The following is a 13,327-nucleotide window of genomic DNA, read 5'->3' as shown; positions in this document are numbered from 1 at the left end:
CATTTCATGCTTTCCTCTCTATTTACAGAAAAAAAATAACATTCCTATTAGTATTGTACTTACTGTAGTAAAATGTGGCATGGATCCAGTGAGATAAAGAAGATCCTTTATTATACGGAGTCCCAGCTTAGTTAGGAAAGTGCATGCTTTGCTGATTAAAAGAGTAACTAAAGCTTTGATATTTTTTTCTCTTTTAAAATTCTAAGTCGAAAGAAATCCCATTTCTTATAGTTTCTTTCCAGAGTAGATTCTGCTTCTTCAAAGTTTCCAATTGCTGCCTGGATTGAAGCACTGTATCTCTGAAAGCAAATCTGACAGCTCTCCCCCGTTCAGAGGCTTCAAGTTAACTGTGATCAACAGATGAGAAGTAGTCGGTCCCTGACTTTGTTTCACACATAACTACGGCACTCAGTCAGGAAGCACTTTGCCAGACATAATACAGAGCAATGTGTGCGTCTTTTTCTTGGTCCTAATGCCCTCACTGTGCTTGTCCTATCAAATCAAAACTTTGCAAAAGCTGTAAGAGGTGAAATGCAAGAAGCCAAATGCTGCATTAGAAGAGAAATCAAGGCACGCTACAGATTGTTGTATGTTGGAATAGCTGTATTAAGCTGAGAATGTGCAGAGCAAGAATCAAGAATTAAAACTGAATATAAACTGAATAAAAGATGGAGAGCACATGTTTTATTTAAAGTTAGATTTATTCATATGATAATGTGTTAGCTGGAGTACATTTCATATCCAATAAATATTTACAGCTGTAGGGATTTTAACACTGACATAAGGGTGCCAAATTATCACCTGGCAGGCTGAAGTTGTCTCCTCATCCATAAATTTGGTCTTGCAGAGCAAGCAGCACTTCAGGTTTTCGTTAGTCCAGGAGTAGCATGTTTAAAAGCCTGAGTTGGAACAACAACCACTGACACTGAGAGAAAACAACGACTTCTGTGATTAAAAGGAGAGCTGAGTCTCTGAGGTCTGTTTGCTAATACTGCTGGCATGGGTGCTACTGGGCATGGACTGTGGCATTTTTTGCTGCGAGATGAGTGCTTGTCCAATGGGGGAAGGGGTGAGACATTCCATGTGCTTCAGCATCACATGCCTCTAGGTCTGGCAGACATCAGGGATGGGTGCAACTCAGGTGTTGCCAACCCTTTTGATGCTGGGGGCATGGGATGTGGTGTTTCTCATGTCTTGCAATATTTGATGAGCAGAAAACTCCTGCTCCAGGAAGCTTGTGATTACTGGAGAACTTCCACATTCACAGATTTTAAAAAAGCCCTACATTTCTAGACATTATAGCTAAAAGGCATGAAGTATACTCTAAATGAAACCAAGGATCTATTTTTTTAACCTTCTTTGCTATTTCTTACTTCCCTCTAAGATGTTCTTTAAGTTCAGACCATGGTTCCTGGTAGACAGCTTCCAAAAAACTAAAAATGAGAGAACACCTACTTTAAAATTAAAATGCATCACAACCTTCAAATGCAAGGATGGTATAGAGCACCATAAGATTTCTGGAGTCACATAGTGTCTCACTTCTGTATGCGCTCCCCTAAGCAGCTTATACAGAATGCCCTGAGGGAGCGTGACTGGTCTGCTATGTCTTGGCACCTTCCCTACATCAGCTGTTCTTTAAAACAAACAGAACTGCTTTAATCATATCTTGGGCAGAAGGAAGATTGATATTTTGGTACTTCACCATTGTATGTATCTCCCCTATTTAGCTTAATTTCACGCAAAAGTAACATCCCAACTCACCTTCAGCCCTGAGAATATTACTTTTTATCCTGCTTTACATAGGGAAAATGAAGTATTGATGGTTTCAATTCAATAGGGAAGCAGCACACATTTGCATTAAAAAAATCTGAGCTCTGAAAGCACTCATTTAAATAACAATATTTCAACCATAAAAAGAAAAAAATTAAATAGAAATGAAGAGACCTGTCCGAGATACTCTCCAAAAAGCTGGCACAGCAACTTGCAAAAGGTTCAGTTCCACAAAGTCCCATTATCAGGTATATGGAATAAAATAAAATTAAATTAAAAGGAGAAACTTAAGAGTGGGTGGAATAAATGGGGAAAGCATTACTTTCCCTTTTCTTTTTTTTACTTTTCTGGGCTACCTGAGTATTTTGATTTAATTTTAATTAAATTAATTTTTAATTCCATTTAATTTTTAATTGATATTTTCCCTGGCTAAAATATTTTAACAAGGTGCTGTAACAAGTCTGATCAAGATAATTCTAGCCTGCAGTAGAAATCACTGTATAAATTCTGTCCCGGTATGTTTGGTATTGCTGAGCAAATCCACCTGGGTCATTCATGCAGCTGAATTTCAACTACAGATGAAAAGACACCCAACTAACAAATTTATAGTAATCTTAGACACTTTGGGACAGAGCTAATAGGTAACATTATCACTGAAACATATGCCTATAGAATCCAGCCTTTTAATATATCCTGAGCACTTTAACAAAGAAGAAATGAACAATTACAGAAGATGTTTGTTCAGTGTAGTCAATTAAATATGCAAGTATAAAACACTGGGTGGCAGACTTCCAGCAGCCTCTGTTCCCTCTTCTGCATGATAAGCCTTCCTGAACCATTTCCCATCAAACAATCTGTTTTTCATTCTTGTGTCTTAAAACAGTGGTTTTCCGCTGCCATCATACAAAAGAGATGTTGCAAAAGAGATGAGCCTCCCTTTAGTATCTGACAGGACATGTCTTGTTTCCTTCAAAGCATTTGAAGAACAACATCACTGTTACGATCTCCCCACATGGAAGTCAAGAATACAACATCCATTGTATTTTTCTTTCTAATTCTGGTTGCTCAAAGACATGCTACAAAGTAGGCAGGCCCTTCACTGGGACACACAATGGATTGTTCTTCCTGCCTAGCTGTTGAGGATTCCCTTTCCTAGGATGCTTTCCTGTGCATCCTTTGATGGAAGAGGAAGGAGCACTGCATGGCCCAGGCTCTACTCTCAGATCCAGAGTCATTGCCTTCATCCTGAAGTCCAGTCTTTTAAGTGCTGCTTCATGCAGGTAGCCCACAAAGAGGCTGCCCACAAAAGCTATTATTTTCCTTGGACTGCTGTTCTACAGCAAAGCCTACAGCTCCTCAGTCTGTGGGAAAGGAACATGCTACATGTTGTGCCAAATACACCAGCAGTCGTTCACAAAAAAGGGCCAGCTTGCAGTGTCAGTATTGACCAGTTCCAATATTATGTTGACTTTCTTGCTGGTCAACCCATGCCAGAGCTGAAAGGCTTGTGCTACTACCAGGCCTGCTCAGGTGGGCCCAATGATATAATACCCAGTGGTATAAATACCTTCAGCAAATGCAAAGTCAGTTATTGACTTCCTTAAAAAAATATTCACCATCCCTCACTAGTGCAAATTTTGCTTATTAATTGCCAAGAGCTGGAACATGGAATAAAATCTAGATCTCAGTAATTCAAAAGGTATTAGGAAACACAGTTGCCTTTTGCAGAGTAACAAACCTTTCAGTCACTGTTCTGTAGCTGTTTGTATTTACCCTTTCCTCCCCACCTCATTTTGGCTCACATTTTTGTCCAAACCATTCCTCATCACATACTTGTTCAATATTACGTGACATGTTATGTTATCCGTACGTGAAGAAACACCACATACTTTCAGTGTGCAGAGTCCATGTTTAACTGCCAGGAAAATAACAAAGTGAGAACAAACCCAAGTCTGGATGGAAGAAAGAGTGTGTGGGCAGGTCGTTATTGACTCTTTAATAAACATATTGGATTGATTTACACTCCTATGCCAAAAGCAGATGTGCCACTTCCATTTAAAGACTCAACACATAGCAGCACTCATGTTTTCATAGCTGCATGTATTGTATGCCACAGCTCTTTGTGTTTGTAACAATGGCTTTATTTGCACAGATGTGCACAAAGTGCATAAAATGAGACCGTTTACATGGTGCACAGGATTTGTGGTGTTTTTGTAACCAAGTAATTTTCTCTATTCTTCCAAGAATATAATAAGAAATACATATTTTTAGAACAGAAGAATATATCATTTACTTGCAGGTATTGCAGACAGTTTGTGTGCATGGCATTGTAGCAAATATTGCTCATTCAATGATATTTTCTAATAGCAAGTTAATAATAAATTAGAATAAGATTCTGTGGAACTTGCTTTTGAAGGCTATAAAAGCTTGATAAATTCTGTTGATCACTGACAGGGATTTTGGCTCTTGCATTGTGATTTATGTTTGCCAACCTGTCAGTGAAGGAAATGCATCTGAAATTCCATTTTTACAAGATTTCTACTCATAAATCCTGTCCCATGTAAAATGGAGCATGGAAGCCATGGACCTTTGCACTGCTTTTCAAAAGCAGTTCTGTGGACATGAAGGTCAGGTGCACTGGATGGAAAGTAAGGGGAATATATATCACAGGAGGGACAGCTTCTGGATTTACTGCACCACAGCCTCTGGGTAACTCAGAAATGGTAGTTCTCAGGCCATTCAGGGCAATATTGTGTACTCCATGCCTAAAACATAGCCTCTAACATAGCCCTAGACGGCTCTGTGAGGGATGAGAACTGTTGACCATCATTAACCCCCTAGAAAAGATACTTCTGAAGTGCTGTGGGCAATACACAGGCCATCACTACCTCTTGCCTCTTAATCAACCACTATTGATATCCTGGGGCTGGAGGGGGAGTACTCTTCTGGATACCTTTAATCCGTAGTACCCCACTCGAAGGTAATCTGAATCTGTTTTTTAAATGGTTATGACTATTTTAGTGTCAACATCCTTCACCAGAATATCATCCTGCATTGACCATAAAATCTAACCACCATTCGGGATAGTGGCACTAAATAGTTGGCTCTTAAGTGCAGGTGGAAATGGAAGTAAGGTGGTTTACTCTTCTGGAGTGGCTGACCTGGCCTCCTTGGCTTTAAAAAATGAATCAAATGACGTAAGGGGAATTGACCCTTCATGTAGTATTAACACCAGTAGTGTTATGTCAAAGATAAATTCAGCCCTAAGGATGGGAGGTCATAAAAAGGAATTCCCAATAGTGGGTAACTCTGTAGAGTTTTATTTATGGCTGGAAATTTACTTCCATGGAACAGGCCATGAAGCCATTTGCAAACAGAAATCTCAAAAAACCTGAGTGATACTAAAGGTACCCATACCATAGACTTTTTTCCCCCACCAAGGACTCTTTAGCTGGTGGGGAGCTTTAACTTCACGTCTACTCCGTTTCTCTCTGCATATGCAGGTGGTACATAACAGCATGTGCCTCTCAGAGACTCTAAATACACTGTTTAAAAATCACAATATTCATATGGAAAACCTGTACCCATAGTAAGTATTTTTTAGTTAAAATGGTGTTTAGTGAAGAGGAAAAACTTTAAGTGATTCTGGCATCTCTTCACACATTTAAGTGCTTAGTGACATGCAGCTACATACAGGTTGCTCCTGTTTCAAGGCAATGGCCATCCACATCACCTAACCTGGAAATTACCTTTTTTTATTCTTCCTAAATAGTTACACATTTGTGTGTAGCTGGCATAATAAAGAGTTGCTTTTCTGTTACCTGCTGAGTATTGCAGGTTGGATTCATCAGGGAAGTTGGCACAGAGAACCATGAGGAGAAGACAACATTTAATGAGAGTGTGAAGAGTGCATGACTTCACTCTTGCTGGGGGTGGGGGTTCAGAGCTGAGTAAAGCATGAGTTAAGTCACTGCAGGTGTTCAGCTTAATGACCTGCAGTTGAGTAGCAAGTGTGCATAACTGAGAGCACAGAGGGCATGTTTGGGAATGTTATTACAGTGGAGGAGCTGAAATAGATGGATGGATGTGTGAGGTAAGGCTACAGTGGATATTATTTTTTGTGCTTTCATTTTTAGTATGAGGAAAACACACAGCAAATGAAAGTAAACTATGTTAATATCACAGGTGTGTGTGTAGGACCTATGACTTCTCTCTATATTTCCCAAACAAGACTTATATTCTTTAACTGTTGGGGAGAGGAAAGTGGAAAATACTCATTTTTGCAAGCTTGTTTCCTTTATTAGTTCTTTTTTGTTTGCTTGTTTCTAAAACACAAGTTTTAAAAATACATTACGTCCACAAGAGTTAACACTGAAGTTATGATGCAGTTCAACTGTGTGTATAGAAAAGTTTACCTTCAAGAATAAAGAATAAACCCCCACTCCCTGCCCTGTAGAAGTGCAGCTCATGGTAGGTTGGATATTCTGTAAAATATGGAACCATATATACTGATGTAGATCTTCAAAATGTTTGTTCAGGAATCAAAAAAAACCCCTGTGCCTTTCTTTAAATTTGTTTAGGATCTTCAACATTCACAGAACAAACAAAAGCTAAATGTAAAGTAGTATCAATAATGAAGCTGGGTTTCATGCCTATGATGTTCCAAATAAACTAGTTTTAGCCCAGAGATGGGCACTGTCACTGATATCTGTGGGAGCTGTGTGTGGGCTATGCATTTAAAAGCAGGATTGAATTTAGGGCAAAAGATGGAAAGGAAATACCTGCGTATGTATATGTATAGAACTTCAGTCTGCGTATATGCTAGGCATGTGAGTGTGTGTATATAACAGTATAAATATATAAAATAAATTCAACCCCATCTACTCTCATACATTTCCTTGACTTTTATCCTACCATCCTGTCCTATGTACTCTGGTTGGTTTTTGGCAAGGTTACTAAAGATAGGAGTAAACCAACTGCTGAAGATAGTTCCTTTCTTGCCTTTTCCCCCCAGTGCAATAGATAAAAAAACCTATTTTCATTCCTTTAGCAGTGTAGAACTGAATTCTGTACAGCTGAATTAAGTATATGACTTTAATATGTTAATATACTTTAAAACTTGCTTATATTGCTCTGCTGTTTTCTCAGCCTTAAAAGAGGATACCCAACTACCTCAATTAAAGATATCTGCTAAGGGACATGAGACCCCTTTGTTTACTGTCTTATGAAAATATTTTCGCATTGGCAAGCCATTAAAAAGAATATCAGGGTGAAAAGAAGAGGCAAGACAGCTGAGATATCTGGTAATTTACTGCATTCTCTCTGCAAGTCTGTGTTTCCAAAGGAACTGCTCTGGTAGAAAGGAAAGGAGTGTCCTTTCCAAACTTAGCCTTGGCAAGAGGTGAGGCACAGAGCTACAAGGGCTACTCACTACAAGAAAAGTCTCCTCCTGCCTTTAGTTTGCAAGAGTTTTCTGAGCTGTGTGATTTTTTGAGCTTTCTTCTTGACAGAAACTTAGGCAAGAACAGGGATCCTGGAAGCCAAGTTATAAGAACTAGCATTGTCATAGCAACAGGTTAAATCTCTAAAACTTCAGACTTCTTAGCAGCCTAGAAAAGGGGCAGAAGTGAATGAAAACGGGGGCTGTGGTCACTTCTGACTGCCAAATAAGAAGCAATAGGAGCAGTCATGAACAGTTTTATTACTCTGATCACAAGCAGGACAGGTCGTTAATAGTCATTGGTTAGTATTTTAAAAGATATGTCTGAAAAAGTCTGAAAATCATCCAGGTTGCAAAGGTAATCGAGGCAGGGATTTGTGACTGTCAAATGCTAGGAAAAGTGCTATCAATCATCAGAGTCTGGACATGCTTTGAGCTGCACCAGAACACAAAATGAGATATGTAACTGATTATTCCAGTTTATTTTTTTCTGTGTTTGTGACTGAAGTAAAAGCTTTTTCTTCTCTTACTTAATTACTGCATATGATACTAGATTATTGTGATTTTTTTTCCTGATTCCTTTCTTCTTCATGTTAAGTCTTGATCTGTGGTTTCATTTTGTTTTTGCTTTTTAAAAAAATATTATAATTACTGGGTTTTGGGGGTTTTTTTTGGTTTAGGGAAAAGGCTCTCTAGGCATAGGTGGGATACTTGGTTCATGAAGGTGGTTAGCAGATGCAGTCTGAGGAGCTATCTGGGAGGTTAAGGCTCACAGAAAATGAAACAAGTAATAGAGCTGTTAAATGAGGAGAAAAGAAGGTAGACTTACAAATAGTAATTTGAACAAAGTCTTTGACTAAGGGTATTGAGTGCTTCTCAGAAATCACACTCCTGGCATCTATACTGTGAGAGACTGAAAATGTGAAGCAGACAATTTTGGTAGGAAGAATCCTACTTTTAAAGGTGCATACCTGGGGATAGCATGCTTTTCTTAAGACCCTTGTGACTGTAGATTTATGTTATGGTAGGCAAACTAGGAATTTGGGATGTTCTTTTGCTAGCATTAACATTTTTGTCATCAGCCTCAAAAGAATAAGCCCATCTGAGTTATGGGATACTGTTTTGGGAAACAGTGATCCAGAGATTCTGCACCAAAGGGAAAAGAGAAGGAAGAAATTTTTCAGTGGAATGGTCCTGCAGGTTTCTCAGGACTTTTCCTATGTAAGGAAAGGCAAAATGCAGGGAAGGATATCATCACTAGAATCACCATGGGAGACTTTTAATTGGGGTCAAAGATCGTGATAATTTGGCACTGCCACATCTGAACCCAAACCCATCAGTTCATGGCCTAGACAAGAGTCAAGATCAGAGTCTGGCTATGAACCTGCCCTGCTGGATCATTTTGATCTATTAAGATTCTCTATCACTTCTACTTTACAGTAAACCTGCATCCCCACCTAGCTTTCTGGGTTATAGAAAGGCTGATCTATAGTCCTGGAGCAAAGAAGAAGCTGTACACCAAAAGATGGAGAAGTGGCTTACATTTTAAGATTAATTCTCCAAACCAGAATGTAAAGTGAGTGTGTGTGTTCTGGGGGTGCTGTTCTGGAAACCATCACTCAGCAGATATATGAGCAAAAATAACAAGTCTTTATAGTGGTTTTAATAAAGTGCACTTTATAGCACCTTTCATCTTCAAAGAACGAACAAATTTATTGTTAGTAGAAACCCATGGGGACCAATGAAGATGAAGAAGGGAGTGCAGTTACACCTTTTCTAATCAGGGTCATGATTCCAGAGGAATATTATTTTGTACCACGTCAGTAACTATTACAAAATCTGGGAAGCTGCAGTATGAATTTAGCTGCAAAAGGCAGACTGAATCTTGTGACTGCAGACTTAATGGCTGTCATTAAGTATAATGTATATGCATAGCTGCAGCACACTTTCCCGAGATTCTGGAAAGATCAGCTGAATAACTGACTACAGGAGTGTAAAATTTACACCTCGTCTCACTAATGACTACTTTTATTCCTACTGCACACATGAAATTCTGTAGATAATATTACACATAAAATTGCACATCATTTGGTTTCTCAACCTCATGCACAGCATCACTTTCAGTGCATTCCTTGACAATATGGAAGCTGTCAAAGTTCACATTAAGAAAGTGAAACACTGCACATCATACAGGAATCCAAAAAGAAGCAATGCATTTATGTCTGTTAGTAAAGCAAAGGCCTTTGGAAATGAAAATACAAGCAATGTGATGTTTCAGCAGGGCATGGAGAACATTTCTTCCATGTTGCCTTAGTCATTTTATGGTGTAGAAAGGGCACAAGGCCAGTATGTGAGGCTAGGTCTCTCTTTTCCTCTTGGCTCTACATACTGAGAGTGCAAACTAATGCATTTTGCTTGGCTCCTGCAAAGAAGTTCAAGGATCCCCTGTTTATCTGAGCAAGCTTTGGCAAAATCCGTCTGCATTTTGCTTTTATAGTGGGAACTTGACACAGAATTCAGATTACTAATGGCTGGCAAACTAATATGCTTGAATGTCTCAGATATGACTAATCTATGTTTCACCTCTGAAGTTTTACTAAGGGAGGAAGGGGAAAAAACCCTCATAAACACTAGCAAAGCAAAGAATAAACTTTACATTAGGTAGTGGCTTACAATACACAGCCCTAAAAGCTTACAAAGTGAGTATGAAACTGTCCTACTGCTACTGGTATTTTATTAGTTTGTGGATGGGATTCTTTAAGCAACATCTAATTTAGTTTTACTTATATGAATTCTTGGTGGAAGAGCTATTGTCCATGTAAAAGTAGCTGGTTAGTGTGGGACTTCTTGCAAATACTTTACAAAGTTTTATCTTCCTTACAGAATCATGCGGGAAGGGCAGATTCCAGCCTTATCTTTCAGATTACCTTGTTAGAGTTTAATTTTAAAAAATAATGGGTGGGCATTATCTAACATGGAAAAAATTATATACCTACATATAAGTAACACCTTCTGACTATTTCTTAAATACTTAAAATGCTTTAAGAATTGAACCTGTTCTGGTAATGTAATGCAACAAGTTCTTTTGTTGTAGGATAATTTGTCTCTGCTCTCATTTAGGCCCTTTGGTCTCTGTGAAATGATCGTGTGTTCTTGGTGTATAAACATTGCAAGGAATGGTAACCAGGAAACACATATTGGTATTAATGGTAACCACAGAGTAAGCAACCAGGAATTCCTTTGGAAGCTGCATGGACTGCTCTGTTACTTGTTACTCTGTAAACAACACTAGAGCTTATGCCTTGTGGTATGCTCTATACATGGAAGAAGGTAGAGTGAATTAGCAAACTCCTTTAAAGTTGCTTCAGAAAGATCTTGTGAATGGTGACAGTGTCCTGGAAACCACACAAAAGTGGGATATGAGGAGATGTGGACTCTTCCCTACTCCTCCCATTTAGCCTTTGTTGGTGGATCACTTACTTGTGCATTCCCTACATTTCTGTCTGTATAGATTTCTGCCTTCTCCAGACAAGACCTGTGTTATGTCACACAAATGTTTGCACAGCATTCCTGCAATCCCAGTCTTACCTTAACAGTAGTTGTGTAAAGGCTGGAGTTACTGTGGACAGCAGATTGAGGAGATGCTTATGTTCAGGGGTATGTGCTTCCAGCTTAGATCAGGATATCATACCTTGAGTCCCTAGTTAGAGTAGTGTATCATCAAACATAGTAATAGTCAGAATGAGGCCCTTTAGCAAAGTTGTACAAGAAAGTAAGAGCCAGATGTAGATGGGACTGACTGATGTGAACTTCCTGTAGCTGGGAATGACAAATTCCTCAAAAAGGAAAATTTACTTGTGGAATGGGTTTGCAGCCAGAAGATGCTTTCTACAAAGAAGCTCAAAATGGCTCAGGTGTCTCAATAGTAGGGATTTGTTTACTAATCCTCCACTGGTTCTTCCACATGTGGGGTCACTAACCAGGACTTTCAGAGTGCTGCAGAAAGAGCTCGCGATGCATTGTTGCAGTTCAGTATGGTTGTTAACTTCTCTGAAATCTTACTTATTCTCCTGCAATATGTAATAATTTCCTTTCTGTTCACTGTAATTTTTAAGCTTTTACATGGATTAAAGTGATTTCACAAAGAGTTTAAATCCTTCAAACTTGCCGATAAACTTGTTCACCTCTTAAAACAGGACAGTCTATACTGTTGCTTAAAACGTTTCCTTCTAACAGTGCAGTACTAGATAATATACAGTGAAATCCCATAATTTATACAGAGATTGTAATAAAAATTCCTAGGTCTATATTGTCATGAGCGTTATTCCTGCAAATGATCAGAGGATTGTGTAGTTTGTTCCTCTCCGTTGCAGATGGTAATCGCTACCACCAAACTCTGTCAACTCCTCTATTTCTTGGCATACTTATATAGAAGTGTGCTAAAATGACTGTCCCATGCTATCTTCCATTTCCATTGAGCTTAAAGCAAATCCACAGATTCCCAGGCTACCTCTGTTGCTTCACTCAAGTGGCATGGTTTAGAGTGGTGAGGAACCTGTGGTATTATGAGGATCTTGCTATTGTCTCCCAATACTCAATGTTTTGTGAGGAAAAAATGCCTGCTATGGCTAAGAGAGCGGTCTTCAGACCAGAAGGGCATTGATAAGTGTTAATAAATAATGCTGCATACTTTGTATTTCTTGATGCAGGTACTATCTGTAAGTCAGAGAGGCAGCTGTTCATGAAGTGAGGAATTGCAGTCCAGGCTTGCAGAGGTTTGCACCCATGATACGTCTGTCTCTGTGATTTGTGCTCTTTGTTGAACCTGTGGCAGTGGAAATATGAGATGCATGCACTATTGCTCAATCTTTGCTTCATGCCAAGGAAGGACTGAGGCAGAAGAATGAGTTATAAACAAAGGAAAAAGTAGCAGTAAACTTATTTGGACCTGTTGCCTCATTTGATGTGAGGGTGTTTAGTGTTGTGTTTAGTGACAGGGTGCCAGGCCATGTGTCTGAGGCCTACAGCTGTGGTAAACAGGAAATATTGTTTGTTTTTGTGGTGGCAACACTTTAGGCTTACAGAGGGATATTTGTGATTGTTTGGAATTGGGCAATGTGTAAAGTGAGGGGCAAACTGGTTGAATCCTATTGAGGACTGTCCCTCCCAATGCTCACACATTATTCTTACTATCCACAGCTGCTCTATCCATGCAGGTGCTGAGTAGCAGCAGTGTGGCAGCCTAGGCAGCAGCTGGTGTGAAACATCAGCACATATGTGCCAGTGGTGCTGGCTTATCAGTTAGACAGCTGAAGAGATGACTCCTGTCTGTCCCATGATGGGGCATGGCTGGCTGTAATTGAAATCTGAAAGCTAAAGAGTCAAGTGCTGCCTGCAGGGCTGAACATCCCCAGTCTTGAGAAGAACCAGGTTTCCCTCTTCTTCCTGGCTTGCTAAATATGGAAAGGGGATGTTGAAACTGCTGGAATGGCCTCTCCTAGTGCTGTCCAAGGTGTGGCTTGGTGTGCTAGGCAGGAACAGTGTTTGGTTTGGTATTTTCCTCCTCTGACCCAGCAGTGGCCAGGCTTGTGTTCAAAGGAAGTGCATGCATGAGTGCTTGTAGCAATGTGGAAGGAGGGTGGTCTGCGAAGGGTGGCTTCCCCAAAACCTGGATGTAACTGTGTTACTGTGAGATGAGGATGAATGCTAATGTACAGGACAGAGGTGGTGACATAGCAGTTCGGAGGGTGCTTCCTTTCTGGTGCCAGAAGGTTTCTGCTGGGGGTACAGTGCATACATTTTGGACACTTGATGTGTGTCCACATGTTTTCAGACTGTTCAGTACAGCAGTGCTGATGAGTCCTTGGCCCAGAGCTTCTTTTAAAATAGATTTAACAACCTTTCACATATTTCTGCCCCAACAGGTCATGTTGCAACAATATCTAAGTTGTGTATGAGTAAAAGTTATTCTCTTCTGAGTTGTTTCTGAATTAATTTCATGTGGTCAGTTTAGTCAAATGTGTTTTGAAGTTTTCCTGCTTGGCAAAGATTTGTCAAAGTTGCACCTGCTTTGTTATGTCTCTGGAGAAAACAGTGAAAACTCAGACAAACACAGCT

Source organism: Cinclus cinclus, chromosome 1 (genome assembly GCF_963662255.1).
Source record: "Cinclus cinclus chromosome 1, bCinCin1.1, whole genome shotgun sequence".
Lineage (NCBI taxonomy): Eukaryota > Metazoa > Chordata > Aves > Passeriformes > Cinclidae > Cinclus > Cinclus cinclus.
Note: the sequence above shows the minus strand (reverse complement) of the source record.